This window comes from Manis javanica, chromosome 5 (genome assembly GCF_040802235.1).
Source record: "Manis javanica isolate MJ-LG chromosome 5, MJ_LKY, whole genome shotgun sequence".
In the NCBI taxonomy this organism is placed as follows: Eukaryota; Metazoa; Chordata; class Mammalia; order Pholidota; family Manidae; genus Manis; species Manis javanica.
The window spans coordinates 162676993-162703896 of NC_133160.1; the positions used below are offsets into that span (position 1 = coordinate 162676993).

General features: G+C 42.9%; 2 long non-coding RNA genes across 5 annotated transcripts in view; one reads left to right on the top strand and one right to left on the bottom strand.

Annotated features, from left to right (window-relative positions):
- Nucleotides 1-2382: 2382 nt before the first annotated feature.
- LOC140849657 (uncharacterized) lies at nucleotides 2383-17892 on the top strand. Of its 4 annotated transcripts, none has more exons than XR_012131795.1 (5): nucleotides 2793-2968; nucleotides 4927-5465; nucleotides 5991-6147; nucleotides 13673-14539; nucleotides 15588-17892. It is a non-coding gene; the product is annotated as an uncharacterized lncRNA (long non-coding RNA). The 4 variants fall into 4 exon arrangements; XR_012131794.1 differs by having other exon boundaries at nucleotides 4927-5265; nucleotides 5349-6147; XR_012131796.1 differs by lacking the exon at nucleotides 2793-2968 and adding an exon at nucleotides 2383-2529 and having other exon boundaries at nucleotides 4927-6147.
- Nucleotides 17893-22299: 4407 nt separating this feature from the next.
- Nucleotides 22300-26904, bottom strand: part of LOC140849421 (uncharacterized) — a 28727-nt gene continuing 24122 nt past the window's right edge. Inside the window, exons 3-5 of the long non-coding RNA XR_012131173.1 lie at nucleotides 24915-25084; nucleotides 23206-23455; nucleotides 22300-22470 (exon numbers count right to left, since the gene is read on the bottom strand). This is a non-coding gene — a long non-coding RNA (uncharacterized lncRNA). The remainder of the gene's footprint in view (nucleotides 22471-23205; nucleotides 23456-24914; nucleotides 25085-26904) is intronic.

Sequence of the window (26904 nt, forward strand, 5' to 3'; positions counted from 1 at the left end):
GCTGGCTTATATGGCAGTATGGAAAGCCAGCTCTCTGCCCCCCAGAAGAGTCTGGACCTGGTGGGCAATGAGGACCCTTTCTAAACTTCTGACTTGCCCATTTAATGACATAAGGAATTCTGGAGAAGTGGATTTGGATAGAAGGATGCAGAATGTGGTTTTCGGCAGGTAGAGTTTGAGGCGTGTGGGCCCCTGTCTACAGTGTGGGAAATGGTTTCAAGTCCTCAAGCAAATCTGGGTTAAGTAAGAATATGCTGAAGACAGCAGATCCTAAAAGTTCTCATCACAAGAAAAAAATATTTGTCCTGCATGTAGTGGTGGTTCACTAGACCTACTGTAGAGATCATTTCACAGTAAGCACATATATCAAATTAGTCTGAAACTAATATAATACTGTCGATTATATTTCAATTTTTTAAGATGTTTTATTAACAAAATTTGTAGTCCTTAAAAAAATGTATAGGGTAATTAGTTCCATCCCCTTGGAGGCAAAGAGCTGTGGATTGGAAGCGTCACTTTGCCGTTTACTGACTTTAGAGGGTGGGCAGCCCTTATCCTTTCTAGACCTCGGTTTCTTCACTATAAAATGGGAATTAAAAATGGGTTGTTGTGGAGGTCTAAAAAGCTGGAGCATGTAAAATATTCAGCACAGTGGTCACAGATTGCCTTTTTTTGCGGGGCGGGGCGGGGGTGCGGCAGGTAGGGCTCCGTTTGGAGGTTGCCACCTCTCGGCAGCAAACCTTTATTCTTCTTCCTAAATTCACTTTTTCCGGCCCAAGCTTAGTCACCCACTTGGCAGTAGCTGGGCTTGGTTGCTCACAGGCTTGCCTAATTGCGCCTGGGGGAGAAGGGGAACCGGGCAGGGGCTGGACGCACCCGGGCTGCGCCCGCCCTGCCCCTTCCGCGCGCTGCTCCCGCCCCACCGCCTGATGTCGCCCCATGCGAACCGGCCAATCCGCGGGCCCGCCGCCCTCGCCAGGCAGCTGGCTGGCACCTGGCTGGCACCTGCTCTAGCCAGCGGCGCGGAGGCTGGAACGCGCTCTCCCTGCCGCACCTCCTCCACCTGTGCTCGCTCACCAGCCTGCAGGAGCTCTGACCTGACCCTTGCCAGCTTCTCACCCATCCCATTCCTTTTGACAGCCCCTCTCCTTAAAAGGCGGTACCCAAATTCCTCAGGACGGGGTGGGGGAGGGAGGGGCAGGGAGCCACCCTCAGGAGACCCAGATTGGCTTTTTCTGCTTTGCTGGCAAAGATTGTCACAGGGAAGCGACTGCATGGAAGAAGAAATAGAAACCTGGGAAAATCAGATGGTTCCATGAGGAAACCGGAAGGAGGGTGTACGGGCAAGGGCCCAGCCCGGACCACCATCATCCAACACCCCCAGGACTTTCCTTAGAGACAGGAGTTTATCTGACTCTGAGACCCTAGCCCAAGATGATTCGAGGAGAAAACATGACATCTCTGCTGTATAATATCACTAATTAATTAAGATTTCTGATATTTACAAAATGACAGGCATCCTACTAAAATGCTTCTTATTTAATCTCTCCCTGAAGGTTTGAACCATTGCCCCTAATTCGCAGATGAAGAAATTGAGGTCCAGGAAGAGTGATTTACACAATTAGGAAGTGGCCGAGCCAGGAAGAAAACTCTTAATGTAACTCTTTTCCACCTCTCTTAACTCTGTAATGTATGGGTTAACATGGAGCTGAAGTCAGAATTCCCTGGGCAGAGGACAAAAACAGATTAAGGGGGAAATACCCATTTTGTTTGTGGCTGTACAGCCCATCTTGTCTTCATAGCAGCTCATCAGAAAATCCCATGATCTGTTTGTTCATTCATTCAACAAACATGTGTTGAGTCGGCCTATGAGCCAGGCACTGCACTCAGGTAATGCAACAAGCAGACATTAATATCTGCCTTCGGGGAGCTGACATTCTAGTCGGCTAGGGTTTTGGGGGAGACAGGCAATAAACAATAAGTGTAAGAAAACAGTAATTTAATTGTATATTAAAATAAGTGCTGTGAGAAAAGCAGAGCCTGATAAGGGGGCTTGAGAGTATTGGGGAGGTAGGAGAAGATTGCAGTTATAAATAGGGTTCTCCAGGGTAGGATTTATTGAGAAGACAGAGAGGGCATCAGCTTCTGCTGCCTTAGGAAACAGTTTTCTAGGCAGAGGGAATGGCCTGGGCAATGGTTCTGCGGCTAGAGGGTGCTTGGAACAGGAGGAGGACTGCAGGGCTAGAGAGGAGGGAGGAAGTAAGTGAAGGGGAGAGAATGATGGGATATAAGGTCTGGAGGATGAGGACAGGTCACATCCTGTAGGATTTTGTAGATCATTATAAAGACTGCTTTTCACTCTGGATGCCATGGGAAGCCATCAGGGGAGTGACATGATCTGACTCTCATTTTAACCAGATTGCTCTACCTCTGCTGAGAGTAGCTACAGAGCCATGGGTGGAAGCAGAACACCACGTAAGAGGCACTCCAGGAAGTCCAGTTGACCGACGATGGTGGCCAGAGACCGAGGTGGGAGCAGTGAATGTATAGAGAAGCATTTGGACTATGGGTCTCTTTTGAAGACAGTCAATAGGATTTGGTGATGGACTGAACATGGGTCATGACCAAGAGGAGTCAGAGGTGATTTGAAGGTTTGACCAAACTGAAAGAACAGAGTTTCCATTACATGAGACAAGAAATGCTACAGCAGGAATGTTGGGGGTGGGGATTAGGAGTTCGTGTTTGTTTCTCGGCAGTTGTGCAAACCAGTGATAAGGCACAACCACCGCAAATGGTGTGGGAACTTTCCCCATGCTCCAGTGCACTCTTTCCCACCACCTTATGCCCCCGGCTTCCCGTCTACCATCACTGTCCAGTAAATTTCTACTTAGCTTTAAAATCTTTGGTAGATGGTGATGCCGGGGTTCTTGTTTGCAGAGCCGAAGAATGAGCTTCACAAACAGTCAAGGTAGGAGAGCAAGGTACAGGCTTTTATTTAGAGAGAAAGTGAAAGGACAGAGCTCCCGGCTCACGCCAGGAGGGGACAAGAGAGTCCATTGTTGGTGCGTTGTCTAGGGGGTTTTATAGGCAGTTGAGGATTTTTTGAGAACATGAAAAAACTTACGGGTGGGGACTTGTGAAGTGGTCCCTGAATATTAAAAATTAACTTAACTGTAAGGAATTTCCTGCCTTGATTTCTCTCTGGGACACCGGACCCTTGGTCTGGGAGCACATCAAAAGGCTGCCTGCCCAGCCCCCAAGGTGGGCTGAGGTATTGTCTACTTGCTAAAGAATCCTGCCTCTTGAACTTCCTGGGTGTTAAAATGCAATCTTGTCTTTAAGATGGAATTCTTCCTGCCTTTTACCATGCCGTCTACAGCTGGGTCTGCAGCTAAGTTAGTTGCTCAGTTTGCAAAATCACCTTGTCAGATCTGAAGGAGGAAAGACAGCACATAGGCCTGGGCCTTTTAGCATGCTAAAGTGAATCTTACACATGGTTACAAATGATTAGCATAATAAAACATGTGCTACTCTTCTTTATCTGGGGAACATTAACTGATCTCACTGAAGAATGATTCTAGAGCACAGTGTTTAACATAGAGTTTTAGTAGGGGGGGTTTCCTTGCCTGTAGTTACATTGCTCTGACTGCAAATATCCCACCCTGCCCCCTCCGGAGGCCTTCACTCTATTCTGACTACATCTATGGTCCCTGTCTCAATGGCACCTTCCTATGAATCCTCAGATGACACTAAGAGCCTAATCAGGCCTCCCTCCAAACAATCTCCACCCCTATAGACTCTGCCACCCGGCATGACACTTGATTATGGGCTAGCCATGGTGGTTTTCTGCTTCCTGGAGGTCTGCTCGCTATCATTCTTAAAAAGGCAAGGCTCACCTTTTATCTGTTGTATCTCACAGGGTAACTAGCACACGGAGCTTGGCTCCTAAGGCTACTTAATCAGAGTTTATCAACTGAGCTGCTTTTATACTTTGTGGTCAATGACCGTTGCCATTTCAGATGGAAATCAGATTTGGGGTCATGAAGTCAGCACCTTTAGTACAAAAAGTCTTGTCATCAGGTGAGAAACTTGGACTCCAGAGGAAGAAAGTAACTGGTCCAAGGTCTATAAATCTATATTTAGCTAATATTTAAAATCAAGATTCTAATAAGTCCTATTAGATTTGGAATTAAAGAGCCAGGCCTAGGACACAGTTGCTCTGATGTTTGGTGTTCTATCCCTTACATTCATAAAGCTGAGCCCTGGGCAACTGGCATCTCCTAAAACAGGCTCCAGTTTGAGATTGTGCTTAAGAATGGGTACAAAAAGTGTTTTGAAACAGACATTCTCATGCTCTGTTAGTGGGAATGTATTTGCCACAACCTGTTTGGAAAACAATTTGACAATATCTAATCAAAGTTGTAAATGAACAAACTGTTTAACCCAGCAAATCCTTGTTTAGATATTTGCCCTAAAATAGACCCAGGTGGTGGGATGCCATTTATGCATTATTAGTTATTACATCAAGTTTGTAGTAGCAAAATGTGGAAACAACCTAAAAGAATGTTAATAGGCAAGTAGCAAGATAAACATAGTTATGTATGTAAGGTGGGCAGCTGTGGAAAGGAAGGGATAGGTCTACCATGGTGTCCAAGGGGACAAAGGCAAAATATGGAGCAGTGTGTGTATGAGATGGTCTCATTTGTATAAGAAAAACATGAACCTGTCTGCATAAATATGTAGTATGTACATAATATATTTCTGGAGTCATAGGTTTATGTACCTATACACACTTGAATATTTTCAATTTTTGTACATTTTGTTAAGTAATTAACAAAGAAGTTTAAAAATAATTAATCAAATGTCTTAACAAAATATATTCATAACAATTAAATACTAAATATTGCAAAAATTATTCTTTGCCAGGAGAATCTGTTGCCCCCTTCAGTTGTAGATGACCTGGATAAATAGCTCTGCCATCCTCTGAAGAAGGAACTCTCTCAGTGACCATTTTCCTGAGGAAGCTCACCCATTTTGACTGTCATCAGCATGTTCATTCTTGCTGGTGAGTATTGGACAAATTGGAAAATGACTCCACCAGCTAGGTGTCATTGAGAGGCCAGACCTCAGAAGGTGAATTCCCTTCAGTTGTAGATGACCTGGATAAATGGCTCTGCCGTCCTCTGAAGAAGGAAATCTCTCAGTGACCACTTCCCTGAGGAAGCTCACCCGTTTTGACTGTCATCAGCATGTTCATTCTTGCTGGTGAGTATTGGACAAATTGGAAAATGACTCCACCAGCTAGGTGTCCTTGAGAGGCCAGACCTCAGAAGGTGAATTCCCTTCAGTTGTAGATGACCTGGATAAATAGTTCTGCCATCCTCTGAAGAAGGAAATCTCTCAGTGACCATTTCCCTGAGGAAGCTCACCTGTTTTGACTGTCGTCAGCATGTTCATTCTTGCTGGTGAGTATTGACAAATTGGAAAATGACTCCACCAGCTAGGTGTCCTCGAGAGGCCAGACTTCAGAAGGTAATCAAGAAAACAAGCGTCTACCTGTTGTCTCTCACCTGTTTCCTGGAGGGCTGGGTCCCAGGCTTTAGCAAGTGTGAGCCACCCACATCTGCCTGAGGAAACCGGACCTCAGCTGGCAGCCACCAGCCCTGAGCCAGAGTCTCTGCTGTGAGGCTGCGGCAGCGGCATCTGTTATCCTCTCCCCACACCCAGGCGGTCCTGAGTCACACAGCTTTACACTGTTTCCCTCTCCAGTTCGCATTCAAACCCCTTGAAACATAGCTCCACTAACAGAGGAACAGTGTCCTAAAGGGACCCCTGATAAGACAACCCAAAACATAAGCTATGATGTTGAATACTGGCCCTCACGGTCTAATTCCTGGAACCTGCGCGTGTTACCTTACATGACAAAAGGGATTGTGCAGACTAAGTAAAAGAGTTTGAAATGGAGATAGCACCCTGATGGTACTTTCCAGGGGGGCCTGATTTCATCGCATGACTTCTTAAAGAGGACAATCTTCAGAGGGAGACATGACAAGAAGAATGGTCAGAGAGATGCCAAACGTTGCCAGCTCTGCAGATGGAGGAAGGCGTCATGGCCAAGGATGTGGGCGGCCTCTGGAGGAGGAAGAGGTAAGGAAATCAATTCTCCCTGGAAAGAAGCACAGCCAGCTTCCGGAAGGAACACAGCCCTGTTAACACCTTGATTTTTTTTTTTTTTTTGAGAGGGCATCTCTCATATTTCTTGATCAAATGGTTGTTAACAGTTAACAACAATAAAATTCCATACAGGGGACTCAATGCACAATCATTAATCCACCCCAAGTCTAATTCTCATCAGTCTCGGATCTTCTGAAGCACAACGAACAAGTTCTTACATGGTGAACAAATTCTTACATAGTGAATAAGTTCTTACATGGTGAACAGTACAAGGGCAGTCGTCACAGAAACTTTCGGTTTTGATCATGCATTATGAACTATAAACAATCAGGTCAAATATGAATATTTGTTTGATTTTTATACTTGATTTATATGTGAATCCCACATTTCTCCCTTATTATTATATATATTATTATATAAAATATATTATTATATTTTATATATATTATATATATATTATTATTATTATATAAAATTATTATATAAAATATAAAATGCTGAAGTGGTAGGTAGATGCAAAATTAAGGTAGAAAACATAGTTTAGTGCTGTAAGAAAGCAAATGTAGATGATCGGGTGTGTGCCTATAAGCTAAGTATTAATCCAAGCTAGACAAGGGCAACAAAACATCCACGGAGGCAGAAGATTTCTCTCAAAACAGGGGAGGTGAGGTTCTAAGCCTCACCTCTGTTGATCCCCAATTTCTCACCTGATGGCCCCCCTGCGACTGTGCCTGTCTTAGGTTGTTCCTCCTTTGAGGAATCTTACCCGTCTCTGGCTAACCAGTCATCTTCCGGGGCCAGACAGGGAAATGTAAAGTTGGTAAGTGAGAGAGAAGCAATATTGGTTGAAGAGGTTAGCTTTTTACTTCTTTGCAGATTTATGCCCTGTGGCTTCTATGCCCAGCATTTGTCTTGAGGTATCTTTACCACTTGGAGGAGTTATGATACTCGGTGAATTTGATATGAGGCACGAATTCTATTTAAGGGTTGTAATTAGGAAGGAAGAAAAAAAAGCTATAGAAGTAGCAGACAGAAGAAAACATGGGAAGATTGGTTATTTCTTTGACATATCTTCTTGTAGAGTAACCTAAGCATGTATAGGTTTTAAACTACTAATTAAATTGTGCACACACATTAACATAATAGGAATACAGTTACATACCCAAAGCAGACCTACAATTACCAGCTGTCTCCAGTGAAACCAAGAAAACCAGTAGGCACCCTAAGCATTTGTGAAAAATTATCTATGATATGATGGATATTGTCTAACTGAATTTGGATAGTTTGAGAAAAAATCAGACAATTTAAAACAACACATTCCTGGGAACTGTTCACCTCCCATATGTTCTTTTAACAGTAGATAGTCTGTAGTCTCAAGATTTTGCAGCGCTGCAACTTGCACTTCTCCTAATTCTTGGTTGAGTTCCAACAGTATAGATCTAGTCAAATTTGTTATTTTGGTCCAGTTTTATTCTCCTACATGTAGCTGTCCAGTTTTGCCAGCACCATCTGTTGAAGAGACTGTCATTTTGCCATTGTATGTCCATGGCTCCTTTATCAAATATTAATTGACCATATATGTTTGGGTTAATGTCTGGAGTCTCTAATCTGTTTCACTGGTCTGTGGCTCTGTTCTTGTGCCAGTACCAAATTGTTTTGATTACTATGGCTTTGTAGAAAGCTTGAAGTTGGGGAGTGAGATCCCCCCTACTTTATTCTTCCTTCTCAGGATTGCTTTGGTTATTCGGGGTCTTTGGTGTTTCCATACGAATTTTTGAATTATTTGTTCCAATTCATTGAAGAATGTTGCTGGTAATTTGATAGGGATTGCATCAAATCTGTATATTCCTTTAGGCAGAATGGCCATTTTGACGATATTAATTCTTCCTAGCCATGAGCATGGGATGAGTTTCCATTTATTAGTGTCCCCGTTAATTTCTCTTAAGAGTGACTTGTAGTTTTCAGGGTATAGGTCTTTCACTTCTTTGGTTAGGTTTATTCCTAGGTATTTTATTCTTTTTGATGCCATTGTGAATGGAATTGTTTTCCTGATTTCTCTTTCTATTGGTTCATTGTTAGTGTATAGGAAAGCTACAGATTTGTGTGTATTAATTTTGTATCCTGCAACTTTGCTATATACCGATATCAATTCTAGTAGTTTTGGAGTGGAGTCTTTAGGGTTTTTTATGTATAATATCATGTCATCTGCAAACAGTGACAGTTTAACTTCTTTACCCTGGATTCCTTGTATTTCTTTGTTTTGTCTGATTGCCATGGCTAGGACCTCCAGTACTATGTTAAATAACAGTGGGGAGAGCGGGCATCCCTGTCTAGTTCCCGATCTCAGAGGAAATGCTTTCAGCTTCTCGCTGTTCAGTATAATGCTGGCTGTGGGTTTATCATATTTGGCCTTTATTATGTTGAGGTACTTGCCCTGTATTCCCATTTTGCTGAGAGTTTTTATCATGAATGGATGTTGAATTTTGTCAAATGCTTTTTCAGCATCTATGGAGATGATCATGTGGTTTTTGTCTTTCTTTTTGTTGATGTGGTGGATGATGTTGATGGATTTTCGAATGTTGTACCATCCTTGAACCCTGGGATGAATCCCACTTGGTCATGATGAACGATCCTTTCAATGTATTCTTGAATTCGGTTTGCTAATATTTTGTTGAGTATTCTTGCATCTACATTCATCAGGGATATTGGTCTGTAATTTTCTTTTTTGGTGGAGTCTTTGCCTGGTTTTGGTATTAGGGTGATGTTGGCTTCATAGAATGAGTTTGGGAGTATTCCCTCCTCTTCTATTTTTTGGAAAACTTTAAGGAGAATGGGTATTATGTCTTCTGTTATCAGTGTGTCTGATAAAATTCCGAGGTAAATCGGCCTGGCCCGGGGGTTTTGTTCTTGGGTAGTTTTTTGATTACTGTTTCAATTTCTTTGCTTGTAATTAGTTTGTTTAACTTTTGTGTTTCTTCCTTGGTCAGTCTCGGAAGGTTGTATCTTTCTAGGAAGTTGTCCATTTCTTCTAGGTTTTCCAGCTTGTTGGCATATAGGTTTTCATAGTAGGCTTTAATAATTCTTTGTATTTCTGTGGAGTCTGTCGTGATTTTTCCATTCTCATTTCTGATTCTGTTGATTTGTGTTGACTCTCTTTTCCTGTTAATAAGTCTGGCTAGAGGCTTATCTATTTTGTTTATTTTCTCAAAAAACCAGTTCTTGGTTTCGCTGATTTTTGCTATTGTTTTATTCTTCTCAATTTTGTTTATTTCTTCTATGATCTTTATTATGTCCTTCCTTCTGCTGACTTTAGGCCTCATTTGTTCTTCTTTTTCCAGTTTCGATAATTGTGATGTTAGACTATTCATTTGGGATTGTTCTTCCTTCTTCATGTACGCCTGGATTGCTATATACTTTCCTCTTAAAAGTGCTTTCGCTGCATCCCACAGAAGTTGGGGCTTTGTGTTGTTGTTGTCATTTGTTTCTATATATTCCTTGATCTCTATTTTGATTTGTTCGTTGATCCATTGATTATTTAGGAGCATGTTGTTAAGCCTCCATGTGTTTGTGAGCCTTTTTGTTTTCTTTGTAGAATTTATTTCTACTTTTATACCTTTGTGGTTTGAAAAATTGGTTGGTAGAATTTCAATATTTTGGAATTTACTGAGGCTCTTTTTGTGAGCTAATATGTGGTCTATTCTGGAGAATGTTCCATGTGCACTTGAGAAGAATGTATATCCTGTTGCTTTTGGATGTAGAGTTCTATAGTTGTCTATTAGGTCCATCTGTTCTACTGTGTTGTTCAGTGCCTCCGTGTCCTTACTTATTTTCTGCCTGGTGGATCTATCCTTTGGGGTGAGTGGTGTGTTGAAGTCTCCTAGATGAATGCATTGCAGTCTATTTCCATCTTTAGTTTTGTTAGTATTTGTTTCACACATGCTGGTGCTCCTGTGTTGGGTGCATATATATTTAGAATGGTTATATCCTCTTGTTGGACTGAGCCCTTTATCATTATGTAGTGTCCTTCTTTGTCTTTTGTTACTTTCTTTGTTTTGAAGTCTATTTTGTCTGATATTAGTACTGCAACCCCTGCTTTCTTCTCGCTGTTGTTTGCCTGAAATATGTTTTTCCATCCTTTGACTTTTAGTCTGTGCATGTCTTTGGGTTTGAGGTGAGTTTCTTGTAAGCAGCATATAGATGTGTCTTGCTTTTTTATCCATTCTATTACTGTGTGTCTTTTGATTGGTGTGTTAAGTCCATTTACATTTAGGGTGACTATTGAGAGATATGTACTCATTGCCATTGCAGGCTTTAGATTCGTGGTTACCAAAGGTTCAAGGTTAGCCTCTTTAGTATCTTACTGCCTAACTTAGCTTGCTTATTGAGCTGTTATATACACTGTCTGAAGATTCTTTTCTTCTCTCCCTTCTTATTCCTCCTCCTCCATTCTTCATATGTTGGATGTTTTGTTCTGTGCTCTTTTTAGGAGTGCTCCCATCTAGAGCAGTCCCTGTAATATGCCCTGTAGAGGTGGTTTGTGGGAAGCATATTCCCTCAGCTTTTGCTTGTCTGGGAATTGTTTAATCCCGCCATCATATTTAAATGAAAGTCGTGCTGGATACAGTATCCTTGGTTCAAGGCCCTTCTGTTTCATTGCATTAAATATATCATGCCATTCTCTTCTGGCCTGTAGGGTTTCTGTCAAGAAGTCTGATGATAGCCTGATGGGTTTTCCTTTATAGGTGATCTTTTTCTCTCTAGCTGCCTTTAAAACTCTTTCCTTGTCCTTGATCTTTGCCATTTTAATTATTATGTGTCTTGGTGTTGTCCTACTTGGATCCTTTCTATTGGGGGTTCTGTGTATTTCTGTGGTCTGTTCGATTATTTCCTCCCCCAGTTTGGGAAAGTTTTCAGCAATTATTTCTTCAAAGACACTTTCTATCCCTTTTTCTCTCTCTTCTTCTTCTGGTACCCCTATAATATGGATATTGTTCCTTTTGGATTGGTCACACAGTTTTCTTAATATTGTTTCATTCCTGGAGATCCTTTTATCTCTCTCTATGTCAGCTTCTATGCATTCCTGTTCTCTGGTTTCTATTCCTTCAATGGCCTCTTGCATCTTATCCATTCTGCTTATAAATCCTTCCAGAGTTTGTTTCACTTTTGTAATCTCCTTCCTAGCATCTGTGATCTCCCTCCAGAGTTCATCCCATTGCTCTTGGATTTTTCTCTCCATCTCCGTCAGCATATTTATGATTTTTATTTTGAATTCTTTTTCAGGGAGACTGGTTAGGTCTGCCTCCTTCTCTGGTGTTGCCTCTGTGATCTTGGTTTGCCTGTAATTTTGCCTTTTCATGGTGATAGAAATAGTTTGCAGAGCTGGAACAAATGACGGCTGGAAGAACTTCCCTTCTTGTTGGTTTGTGGCCTTCCTCTCCTGGGAGAACAGCGACCTCTAGTGTCTTGTGCTCAGCAGCTGCATGCAGACAGGGCTTCTGCTTCCTGCCCGGCTGCTATGGAGTTTATCTCTACTGTCGCGGTGAGCGTGGCCTGACTCGGTCTGCTGCTCCAAAATGGTGGAACCCCTTTGGAGGAGGAGCGGCCGGGAGGCTATTTATCTCGGTAAGGGGCCTCTGTGTTCTCTGCTGCCCAGGGGCTTAGAGTGCCCAGAGATCCCCAGATTTCCTACCTCTGGACTAATTGTCCCGCCCTGCCCCTTTAAGACTTCCAAAAAGCAGTCGCCAAAACTAAACAATAACAACAACAAAAAATTTTTATAAATAATTTAAAAAAAATAAAAATAAAAAAAAAATGCTCGCTTTTGTTTGTCCTCAGGTGCTGGCCTCAGGCATCTGCTCCCCAGTCTGGCTGCCCTGTTTCCCTAGTATTGGGGTCCCTGTCCCTTTAAGATTTCCAAAAAGCACTCGCCAAAACAAAACAACAAAACAAATTTTTTTTATAATTAATTTAAAAAAAAAACAAAAATGTTCACTTTTCGTTCTCCTCAGGCACCAGCCTCAGGCATCCACTCACCGGTCTTGCTGCCCTGTTTCCCTAGTATTGGGTTCCCTGTCCCTTTAAGACTTCCAAAAAAAGCATTTGCCAAAACAAAACAAAACAAAAAAAATGGCCGCTCGCGTTTCTTTGATCTCCAGCGCCGGCCACAGGCACCCGCTCGCCGGTCTTGCTGCCCTGTTTCCCTAGTATCCAGGGCCCCGCGCTTGCACTGTATCTGTGCTCTGATCCAGATGGCTGGGACTGGATGTTCAGCAGTCCTCGGCTCCCTCTCCCTCCCGCTCAGACCTCTCTCCTCCCTCCGGGAGCTGGGGAGAGGGGTGCTTGGGTCCCGTGGGGCTGGGGTTTGTATCTGACCCCCTTTGCTGCACTGGGTTCTCGCAGGTGTGGATGTGGTCTGGATGTTGTCCTGTGTCCTCTGGTCTCTGTTCTAGGAAGAGTTGTCTTTGTTGTATTTTCATAGATATATGTGGTTTTGGGAGGAGATTTCCGCTGCTCTACTCATGCCGCCATCTTGGCTCCACTCCAACAACTTGATTTTAGTCCAGTGAGTCCTGGGTAGGACTTCTGACCTACAGAATTTGCGTTATTTTAAGCCATTGAATTTGTAATAATTTTCTGTAACAGCAACAGGAAATTAAGACAAGTATTCTGGCTGAAAGTGTTTAATGTGAATCTAACCAAGGGTCTATAGTTCCTCTAGATTGAAGGAAATACAGGGGCTGAGGTAGCAAATTAAATGACAGCAGAAGGAAACAGCAGAAACCCAAACATGGCATGTTTTGAAGATGACTAGCCTGGATTATTTTAAAAGCACTGTTAAGGATAAGAAATTCAGGAGGGACTGCTTTGGACTAAAATTGAAGAGACAAACAAAAGGAGTGTGTGATACTCGATTAGATCCTGATTCGAAAAAAGAAGGGAAAGAATACTACGCATGTGGAGAAGTTTAAATGTAGTCCTTAGATTAGATTAGATTAGATTAGGGAATTATTGTTGATAATCTTAGGTATGCTAATGGAATTGTGGTTGGTAGAAAAATGTTATTCCTGGGAAGTAACTGCTGGAATATTTAAGGGTAAAGTATCATAGTGACTGCAGCTTAATTTCAAATAATTCTGAAGAAAAGATACAGAAGGGAGGGAGGGAGGGAGAAAAATAGAGTAAGGAAAGAGAAAGAAAGAATATAAATATGACAAAATGTTAACTGCCCAGTCTGGGTGGAACATTTCTGCTACAGTGAGTTGGTTCTATAGTCTTTCAATTTTTCTTATATTTGAAGATGTTCACAATAAAACTTGAGATGAGGAGAAACCTGAGGTGTTGGAGAATTTTAAGACAGAACCGCCATCATGGCAAATACTATATACATAGATGGATGTCTGTGTTGGGTTTTGCAGTGTCTTCCATTCATGTGCTAATTCATTCATTTATTTTTTTTCATTTACATACTTATCAAGCATGCGTTGTCTTCTCTTTCAAGGTTCCGAGTTAAGCCACAAGAGCTCACAGGTGGAGAACTCCTCCTAGAGGAGGGAATGCACCTGTTGAAATTTCCTGCTGCGCTCTAGGCAGTTGGCTAGCCTGGAGTGAGAAAGACCCACTTCTGGACGAAGCAGAAAGAGATCTTAGCAACTGTCTCCCCTGGTCAGAGAGAAAGGAAGCGAACGGGAAAGATCTTCTCGAGGCTGGCAGGCTGTGCTCTGCCGCAATCCCAGGACTCACCAAACAGGGCACTAGGCCCGGAGACCACCCATCTGCCAGAGCCAGGCAAAATCATTCATTCTGCCCGTCAGCTAAAGTTTCTTGATTTCTGTGGTGCGTCAGGAGCCAATCTTGATGCTATGGGTTCACAGTGGAGCAACCAGAGTTCCTATGCTTGTGGCGTTTATGTTCTTTTTGAGGCTGGGGATGAGAAATAAGTGCATAAAAGAGTAAAGGTGATGTCAGGCAGTGAGAAATGCTGCAAAGACAAACGAAGCAGAGTGCTGGGGAGGGTGGGGGTGCAGAGAGAAGCCTGTGCAGTGGGGATATCCTCCTGAGAAGGTGGTCTTTGCAAGGAGGCCAGAGTGAAGTGAGGGATTCACCACCGGGACCTGTGGGAGGAGGAAAACCATGAGCAGAGCCTGGGTGGAGAATGTTCTCAGTGTGTTCAAGCATGGGGACACCGTGGGAGATGGCAGGAAAAGAGGCTGTGGGGTAATAGTAATCGTTTTTAAATTTTCGTCTCTGTTCTTGGTTCCTGGTGTGAGTGCCTATAATCCTTAGGATTTCCTGAGTGACAGAGATGACAGGACTGACTTTTGTTGTTTGTAACAAGGCCCTTTCAACCACACCGAATTATGTTGAGGTGAGTCCTCCAGGATCAAACTTCCATAAAAACCCCTAAAGAATGGGAAATCGGGAGCTTCCAAGTATGCAAACACATCCGTGTGCCGGGAAGGGGGAGCACCCCAACTTTCGGACCTCGCCCAATGTACTGCTTCATCTGGCTGTGCATTGGCCCGGGAGGAGAAGGTTTGCCTTGACCCTCTTAGGGTTGGGCCTGAAAATTGAAGTGACAAAGACAGATTGAAGGAGAAAAGCGTACACATTTCATTGAACTTTTACAGTACATGGGAGCCTTCACAGGAGAATGAAGGCTGAAGAAGGAACCAGAGCAGGAAGGTTTCATAACTTTAGACAGAGAAATAATATGTCTGTGAGGAATTGACAAGGCAGAAGGCTTTGGGCTGGAGGTAGTAAAGGGTGAGGAGCTAATGAGGTTTGTTTACACAGCCTTCTGAGTCTGAAATCTCCTGTCTCTGGCAATAAGGATCTCTCTCCTTCCTGGTACAGGAAAACTACCCTTCACATGAGAGGTTAACCCCCTGCTCCCAGGGACCAAGGGCGAGGTGGGGCAGGTCAGAGTGGCTTTCTGCCTCTGCCGGTTCCTCAGTCTCCTTCAGCTTAAGGCATGCCACATGCCAGGCTGCTGTATTTTGGGGTCTCATGTCTTGAACTCCATCATATCCTTTAAAATAATCTCTAACAGTAGGCATAGCATATTGTTCTCAGTTCTGTGAATTAGTCCAATAAACAACCAAGCCTGAGGGTGGGGCATTACGGGACCCCTCAACTTGGTAGCCAAGTTGGACAGAATGTGGGTAACATGGGGACCTGACACTTGTGAATGACATCTGCAGTGAGCCCCGTCTTGCAGGACTAGAGTCTGAGGCTAACTTTGGGTAGCTAGTGTCAGAGGTGAATTGAATGGTAGGAAGCCTAGTTGGTATCCAGAAAGTTGGAGAATTGGTGGATGGTGGGGGAAGGATATCATTTGGTGCTGAAGTGCTGTAAGTAAAACACATCAGAGAATACTCAGTGATTGATCTTGCTAACACTTTCTTCTGTTTCAGTCTGTTTCTCCCGTTTCAGCCAGCAACAGTTCGCCCTCAGGTGGGAAAGATTTGAATTTACATCTCCGTCACTCCCAAGGGTCATCTGAATTCACCAGCTGACTCATAATCGTCAGAAGGGGTTTGGACTTCATTCAGGTCCAAAGCATAATAATACATTATATGGATGACATTATGATAATATCAAAAACATAAGAGCAAGCTAAGACTGACTTACATGACTCACATAACCAACAAGGTGGGTTAAAAAATCAAGCAAAGATCCATGGGCCCACCAATCAATGAAATTCTTAAGAATCTGGACAGGAGCCACCCAGGACATTCCATAGGTGACAGAAAATAAACTGCTGCTGTCACCCACCCATAGGACCAAACAAGAGGCCCTATATTGGGTTGGTTTATTCAGATTTGGGGGGAACACAGATTCGACATCTGGAAATATTGCTAATTCCTATCCATACGATCCCCAAAAGAAGATCACGTTAGAGCAGGAAGCTGAACTTAAATTCAGGCTGTGTCTGAATTAGAAAAAGCAACCACTCTCTCAGCACCTCTGAACCCTAAGATGCCCACTCAATATGATTTGGGGGAGTGTCTGCCGCTGGGTGTGCAGACTGGAAACTATGGCAAAAGTCTGTGTGTGTCTCCCAGTGGTGACCACTAAATTTTGGACAGAAAATTTCCACACTACTTGAGAGACAATTACTAGCTTGCCTTTGGGCATCTGAGATCACCTCGATGCCTGAAGGACATGAAATAACCATAAAACTTGAGATACCCATAGTGTCTCAGATGACGTCAGAAAAACACTCTAATAAGGAAGGCAGCGCCCAGAGAAGGTCCATAATAAAATGAAAATCATTTCTACAGGAACAAGTTACCAGGGGAATCAAAGAGGCACCTACTGCATCCACAGGCAAGCAGCCTCTTTTCCCTGAAGACTGACTTTGGAACCACCCGAGGACCTGCAGGGACCTAATGCCCCTTGGACAGTCCCAAGAGCAGCAATCAAACTGACCAACAAAGAGCTCCTTAGTTTATGGATGGCATTTCCAAGGGCAATGGGCAGTATCCTGTTTGGAAAAAGGCAACATCAAGACCAGTGGATAGAAAGACTCTGACTGAGGAAAGTAAGAATAAATCAGCTCAGCGGGCTGAATCGCACGTTCTTTTCACAGCAGTGATAGAAGAACTGAACAATGGTGAAAATCCCTGTTTGAGTTTTTACCAACTCATGGCCAGTAGCCAGCATGGTCAGGTAAATGGCAATGGATAAATGACTATTAGAGGTCTGCTGTTAGAGGTCCATCCCTGTGGAAATCACTCTGGGAATTCAAGGGGCTCAAAATTAAGACTGTTGATGCCTGTCAGAAGAACTCCTTTCCAGGTTCAGAAGGCAACTGGAACCAAGTGGGCCTTTTGGTGTACTCCCCTGGCCGCCTGGATCCATCTGGAGATGGGGTGGCTGCAGCAATGCAGAGATCGACCTTAAAAGGAAGCAGAGAGTTTTCCTGAGTTCGATGAGTCATAGAAGCAAATTATGGAAGCTGATCAGTATTACGCCTGTTTTACAATTACAGTGAAAGTATGGCTCCGAAATCATGGGTAATTTACACATGGCTGCACACATGGGCATGGGTGAAACAACATTTGAGTTCAGGCCTGTCTGACGATGTCTGCCTGCAAAGCGAGCAGCAGACGAGTGTGGAGGCCTCCCTGGCTGCACAAGGATTCTTTAAGTGGCAGAATGGGAGTTTGGGATGAGAGGCAACTGCTCCCCTGGGGCTGAAAAGCACAGGAGAAGTAAGAGCAATACAGTTCCTGAGACTGGGCCAAGGGCTTTGTAAGAGGCAAGACAAAAACGGGATAATGTGATTAAAAAGGTGTGCCTGATCAAATAGGTGCATTTTCATTCCTTGTAGAGCGTGTTGCCCTGATGCTCCACATGACACCGGATCAGTGGGCTTCCCTGCTTTAGGAAAAGGGCTAATGAGGAGTCAGTTCAATTAGCTCCATACACAAAAGGCACAAATTTCCAGTTATAAAATAATAAGTCCTGGGGATGTAATGTACAGCATAGTTAATAATACTCTATTGCATATTTGAAAATTACTAAGAGAGTAGATCTTAAAAGTTCTCATCACAAAGACAAAAATTTTGTAACTATATATGGTGACATATATTAACTAGACTTATTGTCATGATCATTCGGCAATAAATAAAAATACCAAATCACTGTATTGTACACCTGAAACTAATGTAATGTCGTATGTCTTTACTTTGATTAAAAAAATGTTAAGTTGTATCAATATAGGGATATTCATTAATATAATGTATCATATTCTTAGATTCAAGGAGAAAATCATGTTACTATGTCCGTAAGTGCCAAGTAACTTATGACACATTTTCATATTCATTCCTGAAAAAAGAAAATCATTTCTTAGCCTTGACCCCTAAAATTGACTTTCTTGGGTCTCTAAGGAGAGAGGAGTGTTAAATACCAGGGTTTTTGCGGGAGGAAAAGGCTATCTATATAGGAAAATTTCCCCCTTACTTCTCAGGAACTAAACGTGGCAATCTAGGATCACAGAGTCACCGCACAGGCCAGAGGGAAGACCCCAGATATCATGTAGGTAATCCTTCTCGACACAAGAAGAAGTGTAAGAAAAATAGGGCAAAGGGGTCAGAAAGAGTGTCCTAGCTCCCCCCACTAGGGATTAAAGCCCTCGAGGGAGAAGGGGCGAGAAGACCGAGAGAAACATCTGCAGGGATTGGGAGCTACTTTAAGGACGGCTCCTTCCTGCTTCTCCTGCCACTGCTCAGGTGAATCCCAAGACCCTGACACAGTGCCCTCGCTGAACACGGCAGCCATTTAGGGTCACCAGGGCTGAGGGATTTCGTGAGGGCAGTGAAAGCCACCCAGAATTCCTATGGGAACTGAGTTCATTTCTTTCTAGAGACATTCTTGATTGCTCTCCCCGATCCTGAGAAGTGGGGCCACAAAGGTGGACAGAAGACACCTAAGATGGTAACAAGGAGAGAGGTCCCAGGGCGGAGAGCTCAGGAAAGAGCCAGGACCAGAGAACCAGCCTGCAGGAGTCATGCACACCAGCAAGCACCAAGGACCAGTGGCCCAGCTCTGCACTATACTCTCACCCCCAGGTGCCTTTTTGACAGTGAGGTGGTAGAAGACAAACGCCTTGAGAGACGGAGAGCATAGCCCTGAGGAGCAGTTTCATCTTTGGACTTACTACTTACCCCAAGGAGAGTGAACTAACCCCAGAGAGAATAATTAAACTCTGAAAAGAGGAAGCAAGCTAACAGTCTCACTAAACCTCTTCTGCCATCATTAGCAGGAATGGGGACTTAAGAGCGCAATGCGAGCAGGTCACAGAACATAAGAGTGCTTTGCGGAGCTGAGCTTGATGTGTTCATTTCCACTTCTGGACTCTCAGAACTCATCCTCCTGAGGCTCTCAGGACCTCTTGACATATTGATCACTCAGTCTTACTGGAAACGCTCTGTTTACGTGGCTTGGGACATCATACTCCTATAGGTAGCTCCTCTCTCCAACCTCTACATGTTGGAGTGCCCCAAGGATCTGTCCTTGGAACACTGCTCTTGTCATCCACACCCCTGCCTCCCGACGTATCCCAAGACCCAACTGTCCTCTAGGTTCAGACCATACGTCAAAGCGCCTGACATATTGTATGGATGTCTAGTAGGCCTTTCAAAGCAAGCTTGTCCAGAACTCTTAACTCCCAACCTGCTCCATCTCCAGGTGCCCCCACCTCTATAAAATGGCACTCTCGAGTAACCATTTATTCCAGTTGTAAATGTAGGAGCCATCCTGACTCCTTTACTTCCATTCTGCTTTACATCTGATCCATAGCAAGTCCTGCTGGCTTTACCACTAAACCACCATCAGTTCTCACCTTGTCTCCCGACTGGGCTACCTGCTTCCGTTCCCATCTAGATCATTCTCCTCCTAGCAGCCAGAAAGCATTGTTTAAAACATAACAGAGACCTGTCCCGCACAGAGTCACCGCCCAATACCTTCCAAAGTCTTCCTGTCACAAGTAGAATAAAATCCAATCTCTTCTCTATGGCTTATATAATGAGTTTGATACAGGGACCCTGTAAGTCCCTATGTAATCTGACTCCTGCTTCTCTCTCTTGTCTCATTTCTAATTTCTAACACCTCTGCCTTCCTCTGCTTTGCCTTCCCCATTCTAATCACACTGGCCTGCTTACCTTGTTCCAACCAGGCACACCCCAAACTTCTTCCTGACTAAGGGCCTTTGGCCCCTGGCTTTTCTCTCTGCCCCAAAGGCCTGCCCTAGCTATACACGTGACCTACTTAATTCACTTCTTTCTAGAGACATTCTTGATTGCTCTCCCTAGAATAGCACCCCTCCATCATCTTTCACATTCCCCATGAGTAAGGGGAGTTGGCTTGAGAATGGGGCCATCATGGGGGGACATCAGAGCTGAGAAATGAAGAGATACAATAGTGATGTATTTTTCTCTAGTCATATATCCATCATATAGATGTAATAGTGTGAGCCCCTGGTTCCAGGCATGCCTGGACTCGGGCTCTTTGCCGTATCGTGAGCCAACAGAATCTCTTTGTCTGAAAACCCAGTTTAGACTGTGTTTTCTGCTGCTTGTAACCAAAAGAGTCTTGATGGTGAAAACCAAACCCGTCTACACCCATATGCTGTCTACCTTGACATGCCTTTCTACTGTCTTTGTCAACTTGACTTTACTCTGCAAAGTAAACCATTTTCTCAATTGACCCCTTAAAAACTTTTTGGTAAAATCAACAAAGTATAGCAATGCAGTAGTTGTGAATAAATGTAAAAACTGCTGAGTCATGCTTCAAAGTTGCTGAGTGGCCAAAACAAATTGCATCATCACTGTCTTTGACAACACGACTTTACTATACTATGAAACACCCACAAAGGTAAAAAGTTGCAAGTGACTTTATTGTTACTGCCAGGAACTTCCTAAGATTCAACTGATTTAAGTGAATATCAGACTGCTAGATATTTCAATAGATCATATCAAATGACTATTTTTACCTCAAGACTTCTAAACCTTCCCTCTCTGAACCTTTGAATTTCTGTGTACACTAATCCTAAATGATCATGTTGTGATCTTTACCCAACCCTAATCAAACCCCGACCTTGAAAGACCTACTTTAAACCAGCCCCCCAAAGCCCCATAAATATCTAAATATTCTGATGTTGTCTTTCTCATTCTGACACTCTAAAGACTCTACCTAGGGGACAACAAATACAGATTGGCTGACCAACCAGTTCCAGTGGTATTTTTGATGCCGGGTTTCTTGTTCATGAAGCCAAAGCATGAGCTTCACAAACACTCAAGATAGGAGAGTAAGGTACAGGTTTTTATTTAGAGATAAAGTGAGAGGACAGATCTCCCGGCTTACGCCAGGAGGGGACAAGTGAGTCCGTGGTTGGCTTATTGTCTAGGGGTTTTACGCACGGTTGAGGATTTTCAGGAATGAGGGTAAAGGGTTAGGGGTGCAGACTTGTTGAGTGGTCTCAGAACACTCATTTTTGATGAGTAATAGAATAAATTTTCTGCTCTGATTCTTTCTCAAGATAGCGGTTTCCCTCTGGGAGTATGTCAATTAAGACCGCCTACCCTGCCCCCAAGGTGGGCTGGGTGTTGCCTGTTTGCTGAAGTAAGTTAAGAATCCTACCTCTTAACTTCTTGGGCTGTTTATAGTTCAGCTTGCTTACTAAATCAGTCTTTTTTCCTAGGTTACAGACTACTTGGTTAGAATCAGAGAAGGAAATACAGCACATAGGTACGGTTAAAATAAGCTGGGCCTTTTAGCAGGCTAAGGTAAATTTTACAGTGTCATGATCTAAATTGATACAGTGAAGTCACAGGTTATGCTGGGATACTTCTCTTTATCTGCAGAACACTGAAACATTCCAGGGCAAGTTGCTGCTGGCCTTTTGAGCTTTAAGTGATCTCACTGAAGATGTCTATATTCCTAGTCTGGTATCTTTACCCTAGAGAATTAGTGTGACTCTGACTTTGCCTAATGCTTATCACAGAGTTTCAATAGGGACTTCTTTGCACATTGCTACATTGTCCTGACTGTAATTATCTTGCTCTGCTTTTTCTCCAGAGGCCCTCACCTTACTCTGCCTAATCCCATGGTCCCTGTCTCATTTTCACAGAGCAAGCATTTGAGAATAAATACAAGTAACTAATCCTAGACTCCATGAGTGTGTGTGTGTGCGCGTGTGTGCATGTGTGTGCATGTGCAAATGCTGTTAGGGACTTTCTGAAAAGTGACATCCAGGTGCTGTCTTTCTTTGGCCACATGCGTTGCATTTCTTTCTGCCTACTTTTTCCTGACCTGCCATCCTCACGGATCTCTCTTCTCGGGACCATCAGTAGTGTTGGAAAGTGTGTTTGTCTTCTTTTTCTTCTACAGCAGTTTATGTAATTGCAAAGGCCGTATGGTATAGTGGACAGACCTGGAACCACACCCTTGCCTTGACACTAAATATGATGATTTAGAGGATATCACTTAGCCTGAGCCTCATATTCAAAATGCAGGTAACACTATATCTTTACCAGGGTTCTCCAAAGAACCGTAAGCAACAGGGTATATTATACAAAGACGGAGAGAGAGTAAGGAGGCCAGAGGGAGAAAAAGATTCATTTAAAGGAACTGGTTCACATAAACGTCAAGGATTGGCAAATCCAAAATCTTCATGATAGGCCAGCAGGTTGGAGATCCAGGAAACAGTTGCAGTTTGAGTCCAAAGACAGTCTGATGACAGAATTCCTTCTTGCTTAGGGGAGGTCAGTCTTTATCCATCAAGGCCTTCAACTGATTGGATGAGACCCACCCATGTTATGAAGGGTAATCAGCTTTACTCGAAGTCTACTGATTTAAAAGTTAATCATGCATTAAAAATCTCCTTCAGAAACATTAGAATCATGTTTGACCAACTTGGCCTAGCCAAGTTGACACACAAAATTAGCCATTAAGCAATACCAGTCTTTCTGTTTATAACCACAATAACAAGAAATCCAACTTGATCTTATGTCATTTTCCCAACCCCAAATATTACCACTTTCTATTTTTCTAAAGTTAATCAATGATCAATTACTATTTTTCTTTAAATTGACTCAATTTTGAGTTTAAATTTATTTTAAAGGAGGGTTTATTTCACTACATTTTTTATAAGCTAGTATATAAAAAGTAACTATAAAAATAACCACAATATGAAGAAATTCATGTTCTTAAAGTCTAGCTAGAAAACAGTGCCTTATCTAGTTTCTGTGCCTGAGTCCTGATCATCCTTTGTTAAAAGGAAAGGAAAGAAAAGAAAAAAGACAAAAAGACAGGCATTGGAAAAAAAGAAAGAAGACAGGCGAGTAGCATACAAACTGAAATCATCCTCTGTGACATAATCAGAGGATTGAGGAAAATGTTCAAAGGGAATAATTTTTCTTACCATGAGACTTGATATGTTATTTCTGGGAACAATCTAAAATTATTTTGCTAAATGATCTAAAATCATTTTGCTACCATCAAAAAGCATCACTCATGGATACCTACCTCACACCTGGGGAAACAGATTAAGGGAGAAGCTCTGCTTTGAAGAGAAGGAATCCAGTGTCTGAAGCAAAAAAGAGAAAGAGACTGGCAGTACCTGTTTCATGGGGAACTGAGGCATAAGATGCTGCTTGCTCTGTAGGGTAAATTTTTCTCTATTTTCCCTAAAAACTTCTCAGTAAAATCAACACTGGAAGCTAATGCACTGTGGTCCTTGTGGATGTAAAAAGTGCTGAATTGCACCTCACAGTCACTGTAAAACAAGAACAAAATCTGCAGTCAGAGATAGCCAACATATTAAATACCATTTCATTCAAATGATTATTGGGCATCTATTAGCCCCAGGAACTGGTCTAAGCCTTGGGAATGCGGAGATGAAGAAGACACGGCCCCTCCCTTTATGGAGTTTATGCAGGTGGGAGGGGTGTGGTGGGGGTGAGTTATCTCCCATAGAACAAAAGCATTTTCATGGAGTTATACAATGAATTCCCATTCTGTTACTTTTTCAAGTTAAGAAAATAATTCAAAAATAATATTGTGCTGTTAAAACAACTGTAATGACTGAGTTTCATTAGCTGGTGATTTTCTTTCAATCAATCTTGATTGAAGTTGGAGAAATAAAGCTGGCAGCCCCATCTGGTTTATGGATGCAAGGTTTCCTCATCCCGTTTTAACCCTATATCACTGGCATGCCCTGGTAACTGCTTCAGAGCAGTATTTTTTAAGTCTGGTAATAGATTCATCCAACAATACTTTTAAGTCTTGAGTCAATCAAGGCATTACTTTTCAATAGGAATGAGTGTTATGACATTTAAAGTTGAATCCATTGACACACTGGTGGCCTACAGATGATACTTGGATTATAAGAGCTTCCCCATTTAATAAACCTGGAGAGAAATACTACACGATCAAACTTGCATTAACCGTGTTTGAGCCTGAGGATAGCTGAAAGGACATCAGATCTCTCCACCCATGGCTGTCAAGGCAGGGCTGAAACAACTTCTCACTGAACCCTACAGTGAATCATCAGCTTTAATCACTTTCCCTGTGGTCTACTGAGTAACTGCTATGATTAAAGGAACTCATTTTCATATAAGCCTGGAGCATTTCTCAACATCCTTCCACCTCTGGATTTGAACTGAATGAAGATTGTGTCGTGCTTTCTAGAACCAACCCTTTGCTTAAGCCAGTCAAACAAAAGCAAACAGGATGTTATCACCATTTTTATTACTAGTATTATTATTAAAAAGCCCTCTTAGATAAATCCCACAGTCAAATCTCTCTTTGCCCCCATTTCCAAATCTCCCATACTAATGCCTTCATATACCCAATCACTCATTCATTCAACAAACATTTGCAACTTACACAGTGTGATAACCACATAAATTGCCTCTACCCTGGGAGAACTGATGGATGTTAATAAGCAAATTGGCCATTTTGGCACAGTATAAGCAGCTAAGTCCTGAGGGTCAGGAGAGGCTTCCTGGAAAAGGCAATGTTTGGGCTAAATGCTGAGAACTGTGGCAGTCAGGTGGTGATGTCAGAGAACAGGGTTCCAGTCAGATGAAACTGCATGCGGAAAGACCAAATCCGGGAAAGAGCACGAAAGAGAAAAAACCTGAGAAAAAATTAGGAAGGGCAGATACTCTTTGTGACTTGAATGAAGGCACTTGGGGGACATGGCGGGAGAAAAACCTGGAGTTTAGCCCTACCGTGAAGTCAGTGGAGAACCATATGAGGAGGTGACATTAAACTGGTCTCGTAAGTATTATACAGATTAAGTAATAGTGGTACGGCTGATGGTAAGAGCCTTCTCACACGAAACTGAAGGAAAAGCAGATCTGAAACCACAATGCAGCAGCTCCTCACACCCACACGTGGCCTAAAATGAAAAAGATAAACAATGCCAAGTGTTATCAAGGACATGGAGCGACCAAACCCTCACACCCTGGGAGAGTTACCCTGTGACAATCACTTTGGAGAACGTTGTTGTGGCAACCACTAATGCTGAACACACACATAACCTATGACTCACTCCTTAAATACATACCCAGTAGAAATGCATACATAGGTCCGCCAAGAGGCATGTATGAGAATGTAGCAACATTATTCCTCGTAACTCTGGACCGGGATTCCCCAAATGCTAATCAACAGTAGAATAGATGAATAAATTGTGACATATTCACACAGTAAAATACAGTACAAAAATAACAATGAGAAAGTTACAACATACAACAACAGGGATGAATAACATAAAAAAAGTGCTCAGCTGGAGATGTCAAACACAAAAGAGTATATGTTCTATGAGTCCATTTATATAAGTTCAAAAAGAGACAGAAACCCTCCCTGGTGTAGGAAGAGAGGGTGTGGTCCCCTCAGCGGGCAGTCCCTGACACAGGCATCGAAGAAGCCTCTGGGGTGGTAGGAATATCGTTTCTAGACCTGGGGGCTGGTTTCCTGGGTGTATTCATCTTGCGAAAAACTCATCAAGATGTGTGTTTTTGATTTGTGTCCTTTTCGGTGTGTGTTATACTGCAATAAAAAGTTGTTCCCTTCTCCCAAAAACACACACACAACAGGAAGAATCGAAGAGTCCTGAAACTGCCAACATGTTGCCTTGGGACTCGAGTCTGGGAACAGACCACAACAGCCTTTTCGCCAGGAGTTGAGCTTCATGTAAAGGTCACAGAGGGTAGCCAGATGACATGTGGGTTTTGGAGTCCTACATAGTATTTTTAGCATTTGAAATTAGTTGCCAACTTTCTGAAAATGTTACATAAAAATCAAAATGCCCTTCACTCCTGGCTTCTCTAAAAAAAACCCTTGAAGGTCTAGCAACACCACAGGGTGTGTGGTAACAAGTCAACTGGAACTGCCCCCACTTTGTCACAGCTGCTGTCACTCATGTTATCCGCCTCTGTGGGCATCTGAATTTGTGACATGGATCTGCTGCTTGGGAGACCCACAGAAGCCTGGGTTTTCTCTCCTTTGCGCAGCCCTCACACCACAAAGCTGGGTCATTTGGCCCAAATGGACCACAGGCACCTCATCTGTCAAACAGAGGTAACCAACATCCTGTTTAGCTAAAGGCAGAGGACTAGACCAGATAATACCTTGAAGTCCTTTTCCAACTTGCAGATCTCTTATTCTGGCATTCTTTGCCTCATTTCCACTTTCCTTTGTGCAACACTAGACTGGAGGCTTTGGAGGAATGAGTCCCAGGACCTAACGTTTTGTCCTCACCTCTGACCACATTGCTCACACAGAATAACCTGGGAGAACACTTTTGAATTCTTAGAATCTGACACAGCCCAGGCCATTTCAGTTGGCCTGGATTTTCTTTTCTTCTACCAGGTAAATTTAGATGGTGTGGATCCAGAGGAGAAAGTCTGTTGGGACATAGGGGAGCCCCTAGTGGTAGAATTCATATGAAACAAACTGCTATTGTTTATTGAACACAACACCACCAACCTAGGCATTTTATGTTTTGTTTTCATTCAATCCATGCAACAAATATATGAGATGCGAATTTTTATTCCTACTTTGCAGGTGAAGAAATAGGCTCTGAAGGGCTAAATATGCCCAGGGTTGCATAACTGGGGAACAGAGAGGCTAGAACTTAAATCTGAGTGTGTGAACCTGCAAAGTCCACACTGTAAACCATAAGCTGCCTGTACTTTCCTGAGACCAAAGTCTCACATT